This window comes from Peromyscus maniculatus, chromosome 18 (genome assembly GCF_049852395.1).
Source record: "Peromyscus maniculatus bairdii isolate BWxNUB_F1_BW_parent chromosome 18, HU_Pman_BW_mat_3.1, whole genome shotgun sequence".
Taxonomy (NCBI): Eukaryota; Metazoa; Chordata; class Mammalia; order Rodentia; family Cricetidae; genus Peromyscus; species Peromyscus maniculatus.
In genome coordinates this window covers 50,007,222-50,023,854 of record NC_134869.1, presented here as the reverse complement: position 1 = coordinate 50,023,854, position 16,633 = coordinate 50,007,222, and the positions used below count along the sequence as shown (strand labels likewise).

The following is a 16,633-nucleotide window of genomic DNA, read 5'->3' as shown; positions in this document are numbered from 1 at the left end:
ATCCTAACCACGATAGTATACATGGCCTACATAGAATCCCCTCCGGGTTTCCAAATGGAAACCATGTGAGAATAAGTGTAGCATTTTTAGAGCATTGCATAAGCACTTCCGGATCACCTCCTTTGCTATAGCATCCCATACCAACTGTGCCCATTTTACAGCAGAGGATGGCGAGGTTTGGGGCTGGCTGAGTAATTATGACTGTAGTTACTGCAGACCTTACACACAGGTCTAGGCTTATCTCACCAATATTTCCCGTTCTGTTTTGCCGCCCCCTCCCACCTCTGCCTCTATCCTTGCCTGTGAGAAGTATCTATGAACTCCACTTAGAATCTCTTCACCCCAGACTTTGTTCTGGAAGATTCATGTTGTACCTGGAGTTCAGAGAGGCCCGTGGGAGGGAAACAGCGGTGAGGAAACACCTTGAAATGGTTGATTTTCAAAAGTGCATTTTTCAAAAGGAGGGGTCCCCAGTGTTCTAACAGGGTTCTCAAGGAAGTAGTGACCACAAAACACTAAACAATGGCTTGCTTCAAAATTTGGGGACACAGAGATGGGAGAATGGAGTTGAATGAAAGTAGATTCTAGGCCGGGCGGTGGTGGCGCACGCCTTTAATCCCAGCACTCGGGAGGCAGAGGCAGGAGGATCTCTGTGAGTTTGAGGCCAGCCTGGGCTACAGAGTGAGTCCCAGGAAAGGCGCAAAGCTACACAGAGAAACCCTGTCTCGAAAAAAAAAAAATAACTAGAAGGAAAGTAGATTCTTTGTAAGGTCAGGGGCACACAAGCACAATATACTGTGAACTTCGCCAATCAGCTCAATATTTTTTTTAATTTTCAATTAAAATTTTGTATTAGATTTATTCATTTTATTTTCTATCTGAGTGTTTTGTGTGCATGCATGTCTAGGTGTCATATGCGTGCTTGGCGACTGGAGAGCGGAGGAGGACACATCCCCTGTAACTAGAGTTATAGATGGTTGTGAGCCACCATGTGCGTGGTGGGGACAAAACGTGAGTCCTCTGCAAGAGTGCTACACGCTCTAATCTATGAACCATCTCTCCAGCCCCAGACCTGAGCTTTGCTAGGTGATGTCTTGTCCGTGTTTTCCTGCCTGCTCCTGACTTGGCTCTCCACATCATGTGTGTGACCAGTGGCACACACCTATGAGGTGGCATAAGGCAAGGGCAGGGACAGTGACTGTGGGAGCACACAGCAGGCACACTTGCTGCGCCTTACTTCCCACCAGCTCTTTGAAGAAAGGCGCTTAGTCTCACATGAGGCTTTGTGAGCCTCCGGGATGCCCCCAAAGAAGTTGAGGAACATGGGGGAGATGGTGGCGGGGACTGTAAAAGGCGTGTGGCCGCTGTGGTCTCCTTGGGTCCCTGAACGCTTCCGTCAACAGCTGCGGTTTTCACGAAGTGGGTCACCTGATGGTCTGAGACAGAACTCTGCGTTCTGCTGAAGTCAGACTATGGATCATATTTGAAGTGTTAGGAGAACTGACCATAAATGGTATTTGACGCGATGGAGGAAGGGATTTGGTGGTGAGTGGGCAGGCAGGGAACACTCTTCAGGAGACTAACATATCTGGAAGAAAAGGACTGATGGCTAGTAGAGGGAACCTCAATTCTAATGCAAAGAGGAGAAAACTCCATAACTCCCTGAACCTATATTCTCATGGATACAGGACACAGAACTGTCGCTAAAATCATTGCCTTCTGGAAAATAATGGTTGTTGACCAGGGGTGGCCAAGGGTGTGTGTGTGGGGGGGGGGGTTGATAAGGGGAATACACAGGACATGCCACCATGATCCTTTCTGTTGAATTAAAGAAGACCGAGCTGAGGGGACTAGACACAGGGGACTGAGCCACCCAGGAACTGCACTGAGAATGTGGCTTAGCATCACGGTGAAGCTGCTGGAAGAGGCTGCTGGAGACTTCGGAACTGGACCCTGGGAAAGTCTCCAGGCAGAGGAGTCAAACCTGGGGGCTTGGCAGTTAAAATTCTTAGAAAAGGGAAGACAGCAAAGGAGGCCAGAAGACTATGTGTGAGGCGGTGTGTCCTGTGGGGTAGGGGTGTGTGAGGCGGTGTGTCCTGTGGGGGAGGGGTGTGTGAGGCGGTGTGTCCTGTGGGGGAGGGGTGTGTGAGGCGGTGTGTCCTGTGGGGTAGGGGTGTGTGAGGCGGTGTGTCCTGCAAGGTAGGGGTGTGTGAGGTGGTGTGTCCTGTGGGGTAGGGGTGTGTGAGGTGGTGTGTCCTGTGGGGAGGGGTGTGTGAATCGGTGTGTCCTGGGGGGTAGGGGTGTGTGAGGTGGCATGGAGAAGGACGCTGGACTGAAAGGTAGATCTTGCTAGAAAGTCTGGCTTTCCAGGATTAAACTAAATGAAAACCTTGAGTGTGTGGGAGAAAAGTTTCCTTATTGAGGAGCTGCAGTGTTGACTCTTAATCATATATAGTTTAGGTTCCCAAATTCTCCAGACACACAAAAAGTCATACAAGTTCATGTAAAATGGACTTTATAGCCTGTACAAAATAACCCTGGACGCAAGCCATAGCCTAACATTTGAATTTTCCTACCTTAGTGCTTTTCCCAGAGTCTACCAGTGTTAATATTTCTAAACGAACAGTGGGTTTGGAAAATTAGGCACCCCCCCACAAATACACACATGTGCACGCACACACACACACATGCACACACACACACACACACACGTGCACACACATGCACACACACGCACTTTATTCCATATATCACACATATGCATTCTATGTGTCAACAGCTTATAGATCACAGCCTTCTCACCTTTAAATTCATGTCGGTCTGCCTCGTCCTATCAAGGGCTGCATATGACTTCAAAGCGTCCCCGCACGGTGATATATTTAGCCATGTCCTTGACCCCATCTGTCTTCAGTAGACTCTCTTCCCCTCGTTCATTCATTCACTGAATTTTAAACATCACTCCCCGCATGTCAAACACAGCCTGAAAAATTCAAAATTGACATTGTCTGTGCTCCGGGCTCGCAATCAACTGGATGTGATTAAGATAGAGTTGTACGAATACAGTCATGAAATGCAAGATGATTCAGATTTAAAGTCACCTTAAAACTTGCCAATCCCTGCTGCAGGGAATGGGTAGTAAATAAATAATGAGATGAGAGTAAATAAATAAATAACCGTTCTTGCCACACCAGAGCAACTCTGCACCAGGACGGTGAACAGAGAGCCACGGGAGTCCAGAGGAGCAAGATGGCTCCCAGCAGGACTTTCCTGCCTGAGTCCAGGCTGCGGCCCCTACCAGATCAATCTTCCCACAGTAGAGCTTTTGATCTTTCTTCTCCTCCGCTCAGAGACCTCCTGTGACCCTCTGTGGCCCGGCCTCTTCCCCCATCTGCTGCATTAGAATGTCCCATTAGAATGGAGGTCATTGTGATATGGTCCAAAGGGCCCTGGAATTGTTATTACAAGTCCCAGGTGTGAATTCTGCATCGGTCACTTTTTAGCTGGGTCCACCAACCTCCGAGATTTACAATCTTCACCTGTGGATTCGGACCCTCTCGGAAGTTTGGTATAAAGATTAAATGAGATGGTATGGGTGAAAAAAATGCCAAGTGTTATGTGAGTATAAGATATATTCTCACAACATACTTGATCATGAATTTACAAATATGGGTAGTGCTCCTAAATGTATGCCCAAAAGTAGTAGTCTTTCTCTCACACACACACAAATGGAGACTATCGTATTTGTTTTGGACTCTGGAAAGTTGGTCGGAATTTGAGAAGAGAATGAGGGAACACATTCCAGTCTGATGGGATGGCGTGAGACTGGGTTAAGGGGTCTTAAAGCCCACAATGTGTTTGGAAAGCCACAAATCATCTGACTTGCCCGGGCACAGGGTTTACTCAAAGGAGAGGCTGCGGACCACACTGCAAAGGGCAGAGGTCCAATACCGAGCCCGCTCACAGGGGCTGGCCAAAGAGCTGGCGGAGCAGGGGTGCAGAGGGATGATGAGGACAGACAGTCAATCTCAGCATCCTGAGAGATGGACAGATTGACCCACAGGAGCCTGGGGAGGAAGGGACAAAGGAGCTGAGGAATTGTGGCAACGAGAGATCAGTTGCCTCATTAATATTTGGGACCAAGCCATGGAAACACAGAAATAAGTTAGTGAGACCGTGGTGGAACCGTACAAAAAGGAGGATTTCTCACGTGATGCTCTTATAGGTGTGAGGGGATGAGCCCACTGGGGAAGAGAGGAGCTGGAGCTTAGGGAAGTTCATTTATCTGCCTGGGAGGGCGCAGTGAGAGAGAAAAGAATGACGGGAGTTGAATTAGCTAAGGAAGCAGCAGCTGGGTCAGAAAGCACTCCCCACCCCCTGCTTTCTCACAGAGCCCTAAGCTGAGCTGAAATACTATCTAGGAACAAAAAGTGCACCCAAAAAAATAATAATAATAATAATGGAAACTAAAGTTGGGAGAGAACTCTTAAATCTCGAGGGAAGACACAGGTTTCAGAATCCCACTTATTAGAAACAATGAACTTGCTGATTATAATCCATTCTCAGCTGTCCCCTCAGTGCCTGAAACAGATTCCTTCAAAGGCTTTGGCTTCGAAACTTTATCAGCCATGTTTCGGTGACTGTCCATCCTTAAAAGGGATCCAGATGCATCTCTGTACAAACAGTCTCCGCTTCAGATGGTTCCCCAGCTCCAGCCCACTTTGATTTCTAAGATGTTTGACTAAGCCAGGCTATGCTGCAAAGCTAATCTGTTTCCCAAGGATTTAGAAATAAGTTGGGAGCCAACTGTAAAAGACACTCCCCTGGAAAATCCCGGTATTTTGCAGCCAGATGTCTCTCAGAGCCTCTAACCAAAGAAAGCCTCCGTTTGCCTTCCTCCCCAAAGGAAATGGAATCTCTCCCCATTGTCAAAACTAATCGAAGTTTCTGTATTTTATGTGGGTTTCCTCCATTCCATCTTAGAATATACCAATATCTACACCGAGAACAGCAACTGGATTTGGTTCCTCTTAAAAGTAAAGTCGTTTTTGTAGAGATGAGAGTGTGTCATGGAAATTAGCTCTCTTAATGGGACCCCAACCAGCACAGAGAAGAATCAATGATCTAAAACACCGAGTTTCAAGATGTTTTATTGCCCTTTCAAAGACTTTTCTTGGATGTTCTAGGTATTTGTAATATTTTGAAGGGTTTTAGTTTTGTGTTATGACTTTCGGAATTAAAATTATATTATCAACCTGCTTTAAAAATTTTGCAGCAATATAAACTTACTGTCATAAATAATAGTTCAAAATCTGAATGCATTATGTAGTCAAGAGGGACTGCTATGTTCAAAAACAGCAAACATGTCTGATGAGAGGCAGAAAAGCAGATGCTTGACGCACAGTTCCTCAGCATATGTAATGGAGTGTCAAGAAATGGATTGGTTTTTTGACCAGTTCATTTTCTAGCAACTGAGACTAATATCCAATGTCTTTTTTTTTTTTTTTTAAAGAAAAATGAAAACAGTTTCCTCTTTGGTTTAGCTGGGCCTGTTGAGGATAAGAAAACGTTGGAATGAATGTGTGGCCCGTCAGAGCCACAGAAGCCTCTATCTTTATTCCATATGGTCTGAAGTGAGTCTGATGGGATTTCAGATTGTGGCTCAGATAGCAGAGGATGAGGCAATACTCCTGAATGAAAACGCTGAACTTCTAAAGCCGGATCACAAATTCAGGTCAAGTTCATCAAGAGGCTCGCTGAGGCTGGTAGACCTCTGTGTGAACTTGCCTGGAGCCCTGGACTAAAATGAGGGCAGATTTCAAATGAACCCAAGATGAGTTATGGTTTCAGGTGCCGGTCACGTGGTATGGTTCCTGCTGTGTTTCTGTTTAAGCTGAGGGTGAAGATCCACAGGAGGTAGAAATGTGTGTCTCGTCGCAACTTCTCCCGAGTCCCACACAAGCATTAACCTCTAGCAGCTGGAGCTGGTGAAGTTCTTACAGCAGGCAGGCTCAGCCATTCACTTCCTACACCTCACTTCCACACAATGGAGGCTTCTGGGGTCTTGACACAGAGTGGGGAGGCAGGGATGATCTGGACATGTTCTTTATGGATGTTGGGCTTCGTTCATCCCACCTTGAAGCAGGCATGTGTTCGGATGTTTTTAAACAAAAACTCCGTCCTGGGTAGACTGGCTTCGTAAGCCTGTGACTGGCTGGAAGCATGGTCTACTCTTCCTGGAGAAAGAAACACAAAGGAGCCAGACTCTGGGCTCCAAATCGGAAGGTCCAGGACCACAGGTAACATGAGCACAGTAACCGAGGAAGAGCTGTTTGTCCCTGGTCTTCCAGCATCTGTGTTACTTCAAAGGTGAGGTAACAGGACTGGACAACTTCTTGTGCCCTTCTACTACATGGATTTATACAGTCTTGGGAGTTTTCTTCCCTCCCTCTCTTTCTTCGTCCCTCCCTCCCCCTTCCCTCCTTCCTTTTCTCATTCCTTTCCTATAAAACACACTAGCATTTGTTACCTTTCAGACTTCTGCCCTCTAGTATGATTGATCACTAAGAGATACCCAACTGTCACCTCCCTGAAACCAACATGGAGACTGGCCTCATCTTCATTTAGACCAGCGGTTCTCCACCTTCCTAATGCTGGGACCCTTTAACACAGTTCCTCACGTTGTACCCACCCCCAACCATAAAATTATTTTTGTTGCTACTTCATAACTGTAGTTTTGCCACTGTTATGAATCATAATGTAAATTTCTGACATGCTGGATATCTGATATGTGACACCCCCCCCCCCCAAAAAAGCGTCTTGACCCATAGGTTGAGAATTGCTGATTTGGAGTACTGAGCAGTTTCTGAATATCTGCTTTCAAGAAAGCACTTTAGACACTCTCCTGGGGTGGTTAGAAGACTCCTAATATTGTCTGTTGTGCGGTTTAAACTTCCCCCTCATTATGTGAGAAACAGTGGGAGACCTTTAAATGCTTAGCACTTCTCCTAAAGACACTGAAGCAAGCCAGGTATAGCCCGAGCCTTGAGGAACACCGTGTAGTCCTCAGAGGCAGAGGAGATAATGGTTTGCAACTCCCCAATGGCAGTCCCATCCCCCCCGCCCCCCCCGCCCTCCCACCCCCGTTTCCTTCCAGCACATGACCACTGTTCACTGCAGACAGTACAAACGAACTTGGATTTCTGTCTCCAGTTCTCCGACACATTTCATCTCTTCCGAATTTATTCCGCGCCTAGGACTGAAATCTCCGAACTCTTACGGTCGTTGGCATCTTACCATCATCGCTGGAGCCTTGAGAGCAGCGTCTCAAGAATCGCTTGTGGCTTCCGATCACGTGACCTCGGGTTAGCCTGACGGTCGGGTTAGGGTGACTGGATTGTTTCAACTCTTCCACGATGTAGTCAACAGGCAGTTACAGGAGACTTTTTGAGGAAGAAATTGAAATCCCGGCGGTTGTCTGGAAAGCGCCCTCTGAGATCTGGCTAAAGCGATTAATTGTGCTGCCGAAATGGGAAGCCGCCACTTGAAGCGAAGTCCCAGAGATAACGGTAGAGCAGTGCTGGGCCACAAAAATCTTTGTTTGTTTGTTTGTTTTTGAGCACTGGGAACCAAACCCAAAGTCCTAGTCATTTTAGGCAAGTGCTCTACCATGGAATTATGGCCCAGCAATCAAAACAATATATATATATATATATATATATATATATATATATATATATATATATATATATTTTTTTTTTTTGGTTTTTCGAGACAGGGTTTCTCTATGTAGCTTTGCGCCTTTCCTGGAACTCACTCGGTAGCCCAGGCTAGCCTCGAACTCACAGAGATCCGCCTGCCTCTGCCTCCCGAGTGCTGGGATTAAAGGCGTGCGCCACCACCGCCTGGCTCAAAACAATATTTTAAAGAACAATATTATTATAACTGTGTGTGAGCGATAGGGTTCTGATTTCTAAAAATGATTAGGAAGAACTACATTATTTTTTTTTTTTAGAAAGAGTTGTTAATTTTTATTTTGCATGAATGAGTGTTTCTTTGCCTGCATGCATATCTGTGCACTGTGTGTACAGTGCCCTGGAGGCCAGAAGAGGGTGTCAGAGGCCCTGGAACTGGAGTTTTAGATGGTTGTGAGGCACCATGCAGGGGCCAGGAACCGAACCTGGGTCCTCTGCAAGAGCAGCAAGTGTGTGGCTAAAAGATTTCTGTGGATCGCTTGCTAGATTTTTCTACTGCTTTCCTAGTGCTTCGGCATCCACAACTGAAATTATGGGGCATGGGGGGTGGGGCTTGTAGCTAAAGATGGCTGAATACTAGCACATCCCATGGTAATGACGATTTCACCCAGTTTGTCAAACATCTTCAAAGTAAGGATATATATGGAGGAGGGAAACATTTCTTTCTTGTAGGACTTCCAATTGCCCATGGCTGTTCCTGGGTGTGTCCTCGCCATTTGCACTTCTGGGTTGATGAGCCTGTAAATCTGCAGTGCTCCTGGTTTATTTTATCTCCATTTTCCAGTTCTCACAAACACCAAAACCACTCCAGCGTTTCTCTGTTGTTCAAATCTTAGATGGTCTTTCAATTAAAAAACAAAACAAAACAAAACAAACAAACAAAAAAAAACCCAGAGCCAGATATCAGGGTGAAAGCTGAAAGACCAGAGAAGCAGAACAGTCAGCTAGTAGTTCTTAGCTCTATGAAATCCTCAGCCTAAAGACAGTGAGTTTCTGTTTCCTCATGCCTTATGTACCTTTCTCTGCCCAAGCATCACTTCCTGGGATTAAAGGCATCTGTGCTTCCCAGTACCAGGATTAAAGGTATGTGCCACCACTGCCTGGCTCTGTTTCCAGTGTGGCCTTGAACTCAGAGAAATTCAAATGGATCTCTGCCTCCCAGTGATAGGATTAAGGGTGTGTACCACCACTGTCCTGCCTCTATGTCTAATCTAGTGGCTGGCTCTGTCCTCTGATCCCCAGGCAAGTTTATTAGGGTACACAGTATATCACCACACTTCTCTTTAGGACTGAGTCAAGCCAGAACTGTCCAGAAGTGACATCGTCCTTTGCCTTTGATGTCAACACTGTTCTCTGGGTGTGTGTTCAGTGTACTGCCCATACTAAGCTGCATTACATGGGCATGGCCAGCTGTGTTTCAGATGCACTGGTCCCTTAAATAACAGCAAAGTATAAACGGACCGGCCAGTAGTTACCAGAGTGCTGTCTGTGATGCACTCACTGGCTTCCCTAGGTATGCTTTAAGAATCAGCCCTGGGAGATGCCCAGGAAGAACATTGCATTGTTATGGTTTATTATTTCTCTTAGGAAAGAAGTGATCTAAATTGAAAATGAAGGCATTTATGCAGTAAGTCTTGGCACAAGCTCCTTCTACTCAATTCATGGGAACACCTTTTTTCTTGAGGGGTGGGAAAGGAGAAGATATATAAAGCTGGCAGATAGTTTGTACATGTGTGAGAGAGAAAGAGGGTGATAGTTGGGTGGGAGCATGGATATGTTGTAGCTAGAGTTTTCCTGCCTTGCCCACAGTCAGGATAAGTCTCTGTCACCGCCAGTCCCACAGCCACTCAGACCCAAACAAGTAAACACAGAGACTCATATTGCTTACAAACCGTATGGCCATGGCAGGCTTCTTGCTAACTGTTCTTATAGCTTAAATTAACCCATTTCTATAAATCTATATCTTGCCACGTGGCTCGTGGCTTACCAGCATCTTCACATGCGGCTTGTCATGGTGGCGGCTGGCAGTGTCTCTGACCCAGCCTTCCACTTCCCAGAATTCTTCTCCTCCTTGTCCCGCCTATACTTCCTCCTGCCTGACTACTGGCCAATCAGTGTTTTATTTACTAACCAATCAGAGCAGCACATTTGCCATACAGAACATCCCACAGCAATATGTCTGTGGTAGGGGGAGTACATGTGCATGCAGATATATATACCTGCGTGTGCATATGTGTGTGAGAGAAATGGGGTGGGTAGTTGTATGCAGATGGGGATATGCTTGTGTGTGTGTGTATGTGTGTAGGTACAGGTGCATACAGGTACATGTACCTGTGTGTGCATGTGCGTGGCGGATAGAGGTTGATGCCAATCACCTTCCTCAGTTGCTCTTTTTTTTTTTTAAGATTTATTTATTTATTGTGTATACAGTGTTCTGCCTGCATGTTTGCCTGTAGGCCAGAAGAGGGCACCAGATCTCATTACAGATGGTTGTGAGCCACCACGTGGTTGCTGGGAATTGAACTCAGGGCCTCTGGAAAAACAGTCAGTGCTCTTAACCTCTGAGCCATCTCTCCACCAACTCCCACCCCCACCCCCCCTGCCCCCTTGGTCGCTCTTTACCATCTGTATCGAGGCAGGTCTCTCACTTGACTCCGATTCTGAATCAAGTGTGTCCTCCCATGGAACTTTCCAGCCAAGAGATACTTGTGTCTGTCCCTCACTGTTTTCCTTATCATAGCTCTCATCCATGTTTGTGTGTGTCATGAAAAGCCGTATGATGACTGATCTAAAAAAAATAAAAATAAAAAAAAACCTCAGGGAGGCCCCCGGGACACACTGGAGGTGACCTAGCAAGAGGAGTGAGGACAGACGGGATGTGGACAGACATAATAAGGCCAGTGTACTTCCCATTGGCCTGCCCATTCCTGGAGGACTTGAAACTCTCCTCACACCAGCTCTGGATCACGACGGAGGAGGAGAGAGGTTTGCTCTGCCCTGATCAGTTACAACTGCCGCCGCTGCCGCCACCACGGAGGCTGACTGGTGGACCTCACTGCCCGAGCACCCACTTACATGAAGTGAGGGGTTTGGGTGTTTTCTGTTTGTGAGCCTGGTCGTGTTAAGGCTCTCTTGTGAACCTTCCCTTCGTCTGCCTTGAGACCGAGAATAAAATCTAAGCAGGGCTCGCACACAGCGTGGAGGACAGTACCCTGCCAGTCTGTACCAGCGGTTCTCTCCCCAAAAGCCCTATTCATTCAGCGATGCAGAGGAGAAGGCAGAGGAGAAGGTGCGCAATCCCTGTGTGGCCACACCCACCCTCCCTCTTTCATTCTCCTGAGGCTTTTTATTCAACAAATTCCCACAACCCTCCATTTCACATCACATACAATTTCCTCTCATCAAGTCTTTCCAACCTCTTCCAGGCACTCCCCGCCGCCTCCCCCCCCCCCCGACTTTCTACACCTCTCCATGACAGAGTAGCAATTATTTTCAGTCTCTCTTCCTTGGAGGCAAGTATCACTGGCGGCTTCATTTTTTTGAATGTCTGACATTTTAGCACAGCTCCTGGCACACAATGGGTGCTTCATTGAGATTCCTCAACTAATTAGCGAGATATGAATTAGATCTTGGATGTAATAGACAGTGACTTTTTTTTTTTTCTCTGCTAAGGAAAACTCCAGAGTCAGAAAGCAAGACAATTCCGCAAAGTTTCCTAGTTACGACCTTTCCCAGTTTCTTTCTGCTGTTGCCAGAAGGACGGGCATAATGATTTTTCAACCTCCATCTCACTGTGGAAGGACCATCAAGTTTTTTGTTTGTTTGTTTGTTTTATTTTTTTAACGCCTCCTTGGCTGGCTGGAATAAATGTACTTCAACAAAACCCCAAGATCTTCCTGAAAAAAGCTCCTCGATAATCTAAAGAAGGGAACCCTCGCTCGAATCCAGCGGCTCATCAAGAATTCAAGTAGGACCACAGCTATCAGCACCTTTTAACCGCAGAACTAAATTGTAAACGTACAGTTGCTAAGCGCCAGATAGTGATGGTATTTCTGGCTTCTCCAAAGCTTTCCCATCCATCTCAATTTTGATGCTAGGAGAGGAGGCAGATCTTGTCTGCAGTTTAACATAACCCCACTGGCCTCAAAGTCTGGTGGTTCTGGGGCTAATCCCTGGGAAGTGGGCTAGACAGGAAGCAGTGTTACCTCTCGCTTCCACAAGTTGTAATGGGCTTCCAGATCCCATCTGTGGTCAATGACTGTCCGGAGCTGAGCTGGCCAGCCTCCAACAAGCTTGTTTAGACAACTTGATGAGTTGACACAGGCAGTGAGTCTTCCCAGCGCTGTCGGTGTCTGAACATTAACAAGCTACAGCATTCAGTGCGGCTATTACAGAGAGCAGGCGTTTTAATCTTTGTTTTGGAAAGGAGCCTTCCAAACAAACCCATAGTTTAGAAGTCCCGGGAGCAAGTGCCTGGGTGGTAGCAATAGGGCAGAAGGAGGTGGGCTGTGGCATTGAGGAGAACTCCACTCATGGCTGGACTAACTGGAAAAGGAAAGGAAGCTGGCGGGCTCCCAGACAGCCACCCTTGGAGAAAGAAGTAAGTATACAGTGCAATGAATTTTCAGCACACTGTCAGCAATCCTGCACGCTTAAATTCCAAGCAAATCATTCACAAAGGACTCCCTTACCTTGGCTAACAGCAAAATAAACAACTTTCCAGGGGAAGAGAGTTTCTCATCTTCCAGGAGGTCCCTTACGATTCTGAGATGGCCAGGATGGGATCGAGAATGCCGATGCTGGGAACTGGCGTGGATCCCAGGTGTATCGCTTCATCAATTATGGTCTCGTTTGAAGAACATGGATGGTGATAAGAACATGACACAGGAGGCTGCATTTGTCTCCCAAGAGTGAGCCCTCTAAGCAGAAACAAGGACAAGTGATCCACTTGTGAAAGAGAGGCAATCACCCTGGTTCTTTTTCTCTTGCTCTTTTGACAACGAAGAATATGGAGTCTATCCAGAACTAAGGTTTTGTGCTCTGAGGTCAGTCTCTTTTGTGTATTATTGAGGTAGAGTTGAAAGACAAAGGCCCCAATAATATTTTTCATCATAGAGAACTACCATTTAATTTTTCTTCTAGAGATCTATTGAAAATAGATTAGAAATAAAATAAACTTCTCAGCATCCATGATTATCTAAAGAATTATTTGTGGGGTTGATCTACCAACTCAACTGCCTTCTGAGTTTGTAGGGCAACACATCATTCTTTAGCCATTAATATGTAGGGTGTTTTTTTTTTATAGAAAACAAGAAATTCTTTGGTGTTCTACAAAATCTGCGTACATTCAGATACTCAGAAAACTGGATCCACCATCAGTTTGATTCACTTAGCAAGGCTGAAATCGAAACATGGAATTTTAACTGTAGTTTACTGCAAATTTCATGAAAGTGTTTTAAAATAGGAGCAAGACACACATAAAGCCATCACATGATATTCCAGTGGAAAAGGAAGAGTTAAAAGACCTCCCTATTCTACCACCCTGTTGTGAGCTGGTCTTTCTGTATGCTGTGAATGTGCGTTGTTACCATTGGTTAATAAAGAAGCTGCTCTGGCCAATGACAAGACAGGTTATAGCCAGGCAGGAAATCCAAGACAGAGACATGGAGGAGGAGGGCGGAGTCAGGGTAGACACCATCCAGCTGCCCAAGGAACAAGATGCCAACAGACCGGTAACACCATGGCCATGTGGCAAAGTACAGGTTAATAGAAATGGGTTAATTTAAGATATCAGTGCTAACTAGCAATAAGCCTGAGCCAAACAGTTTGTAATTAATAATAAGCCTCTGTGTGTTTATTTGGGACTAAGTGGCTGCTGGACATGGGAAAACTTCTGGCTACATTTGGGGTCCACAGCTATACCCTCCCCCACCATCACTGAAGAAAATCTAAGTAATAGATTTTTGAGAGCTCAACTGAATAGCAATTTTATTGAAATTTCTAATCAGAGAGAACAAAAAAAGAGAAAGAAGTAGTAATATACCATATTGAAATGGAGATTAGCCAAGGTTATCTGACCTCTGCTTCATTTATCTGTACTCTCCTGTACTCATATTTTAGAAACATTGGTGGTCTAAACTACTAGTATAATCACCTTAGCTTATGTCGAAGCCATCTACCTTCAACATAAGTCACGTGTGTGTGTGTGTGTGTGTGTGTGTGTGTGTGTGTGTGTGTGTGCCACTCTGCTGGGCTAAATGATAACACCTCTCCCCTCAGATCCGGGTTCTGGGACCTCTGAAAGTTGCTTTCTATAACCAGAAGATTTTTGCAAGGCTTTGCCAATTATGTTAAAGTTCTTGAGATGAGGCAGGGGTGGGGGCATCATCCTGGATTATCCCAATGAACCCTAAACCCAAGAATCCACAAGATGAAGATGGGTAGAGACAGAAAGAAAGGCAACCGAGCCAGACGCCATACTGTAGCCTCTGAAGATGGAGGATTTGGATTATGGACCAAAGCAAGCAAACAGGACTGGGAAGTAGAGCTAGTCTAGGCAAGTGGGCCAGAAGCCCTGTTGGCCCTGTGGTACCAATGAGACCATTGCGGGCGTTCTGTTTTTCAGGCCACCAAGTTTGTGGTCATTTGTTGGAGCAGACACAGAAAGCCAACACAGTCATGTTCCCTTTAAATGACTTGGCAAATTACTCATTGACAGCTCTTCTTATAAATATGTCAGGTACATACAGAAATCCTGGGTTTCCTAAGATGTTTGCTATAATGTAGCAAATTAAGACATTCTTTTAAAACTGGTCATGCTTAGAAGGATATGTTTTGGCTTAACTAGTCTGGCTGGCTATTTTTTTGGCTCGACTCACTGTTGGCTTACAATTATACCATATGTAATAAACATTAAATAGAGTATCTATTTCAAATCAGCACATTTTTCAATTTAATTACTTGACTTTTAAATTTTTTATTGCTTGGTATTTAAATTTTTCCAGTTTTCATTCACTGTTCTCTTTAATAAAAAACAGGGTTGTTGTTGTTGTTTTTTTCCCTAAAAGTGTTTGTTTCACTGAAATTTTTAAGAAATTTCTTAGAAATGTCATGAAGTAATGCTGACAACACATGTTAAAATGTTGGCCCTTTAAATGGTTTTGAACAGCTCTGGATGGACTGCAGATCAAGCGTCTAGAAATGGCATATGACCATTCACAGGTAATGCTTCTGGAGAGGGCAGTGGAAAGACACCTCCAGCAACGGGCAGACTTCATTCCCAACCCCCTTTGGGGTGGGGACCTTCTCCTCAGCACACTGATGTGTAGCTATGACACCTTTAGAGGAATGCTTTTCTTCCCTTATACCACCCCAGTCTGCCTCCAAGACTGAAAAATGCAGAAGCAGAGTACGTTATCAATGAAAGAGCAAATCCTGCCCACCTGATAATATCAGGGGGGAAAAAGACTCAGTCAATCCAAAAGGAAAGTCTACTGTAAATGGAAGTTGGACGGGACAGAAAGCTCCACCTCCAGTTACAGACTACTGTTAGCTGTCTGGTCACAGGTGCCCAGAGAGACCCGAAACCACAGGTGTTGGCTTCCTGTACCTTCCCCTCTGTCAATGGGTACTTTTCTCTTCTCTAACCTTTAATATAACTTAGTTAATTTAGGAAACATACTTGGATTGTCAGTAACTTTGAAAGGCACAAGTTTTTTAAGAAGAAAAAAAAAGTCCATAATCTACTAAAGTCATACAATTGTCAAATAAGACTGATCTGGACGGGATGTTCATTCTCATGCAGATTATCTGTGCTGAAATGAAGCCTGGTTATTGATGGGTCTCCCCTTATCTTAGGCATGGTAAGTCCAATGTTTACTTTTTCCATTCACTTCTCTATTTTCAGTGGCAACTCTCAAATCCTAAGAGAACTTATTCTACACTATTTTCTTGGGCTGTCCTCCTCATCCTAGTAGGACGGCTTGATGGTGCTGACCCCACTCCCTTCGGAGTAAGTTAGAGGCTTAAGGAAGACAGGTTCCTTCTGAAGTGCTGGCTTGTTTTTGTGTCTTTTGTTTTTGACAAAGTAGAAATAAAATCTTGAGAACACAGTAGGTTCTTCTCCTTTCACCAGAGACTCAAGAGTGGAAATAAAACTGTCCCAGCTTGTGGAAACTCTTATGGGAACTGGTACCCTGGAACTCTTGAAGTCAGTTGCCTGAGAGCCTGCCCTTATCCCGGGGCCTCCATGCACAATGACTTTGAAAATCCCTTGCAGCAACTGCGCTCTACCACACTTTCTTCCCTTGGAGACCTTGCTTCAAGACTCAAGGCCATTCCAGGTCTCGAAGAACATCCTTACGGTTTGTCATACTTCTGTCTTACACAGCCTCATGAATTTACCCAGCCTATGCAAATTGGTACCCACCGTGCCAAACATCGTACCGCTCTCCCTTGGGTGTGCATCTTACTGTCGTGTCTTCCTTTGCTTCTTTCTCAGGTAAAAATTTCTGCCCTACACCCAGGACCGTATGTGATTTTCCTGCTCCACCCATTGATGGTGGTTGAATTCTTAGAATTCGAGTCAAGTACTGGTTTTAGGGGCCAGAAGGTTACTCCACAGTCCCAGTTCCGCTACTTGCTGGCCTTGTAACTTGGTTTGACCCTCTTAATCTTTCATTATCTTCATTTGTAAAGTCAGAAGTGAGAATATCTATACGTAGTGCTTATAAAGAACAGGAACAAATTGAATAACACATACAAATATTTTGAGCAAATCCTTTTGTCTTGTTTACTTTTCTGTTGCTGTGTTAAGACACCTTGACCATGGCAACTTATAAAAGAAAGTTCATTTAGAGCTCATGGTTTCAGAGGGTCAGAGT

The 16,633-nt window shown here is 45.3% G+C and overlaps 2 long non-coding RNA genes across 2 annotated transcripts; one reads left to right on the top strand and one right to left on the bottom strand.

Moving 5' to 3' along the window:
• Positions 1–818: 818 nt before the first annotated feature.
• LOC121823771 (uncharacterized) lies at positions 819–3,379 on the bottom strand. Its single transcript, XR_013045737.1, has 3 exons — positions 3,099–3,379; positions 2,803–2,980; positions 819–1,588 (listed from the first exon to the last, which is right to left on the bottom strand). It is a non-coding gene; the product is annotated as an uncharacterized LOC121823771 (long non-coding RNA).
• A 131-nt stretch (positions 3,380–3,510) lies between these two features.
• LOC121823707 (uncharacterized) lies at positions 3,511–15,613 on the top strand. The gene is made up of 3 exons (XR_006065240.2): positions 3,511–3,615; positions 14,920–14,972; positions 15,556–15,613. It is a non-coding gene; the product is annotated as an uncharacterized LOC121823707 (long non-coding RNA).
• Positions 15,614–16,633: the final 1,020 nt, after the last annotated feature.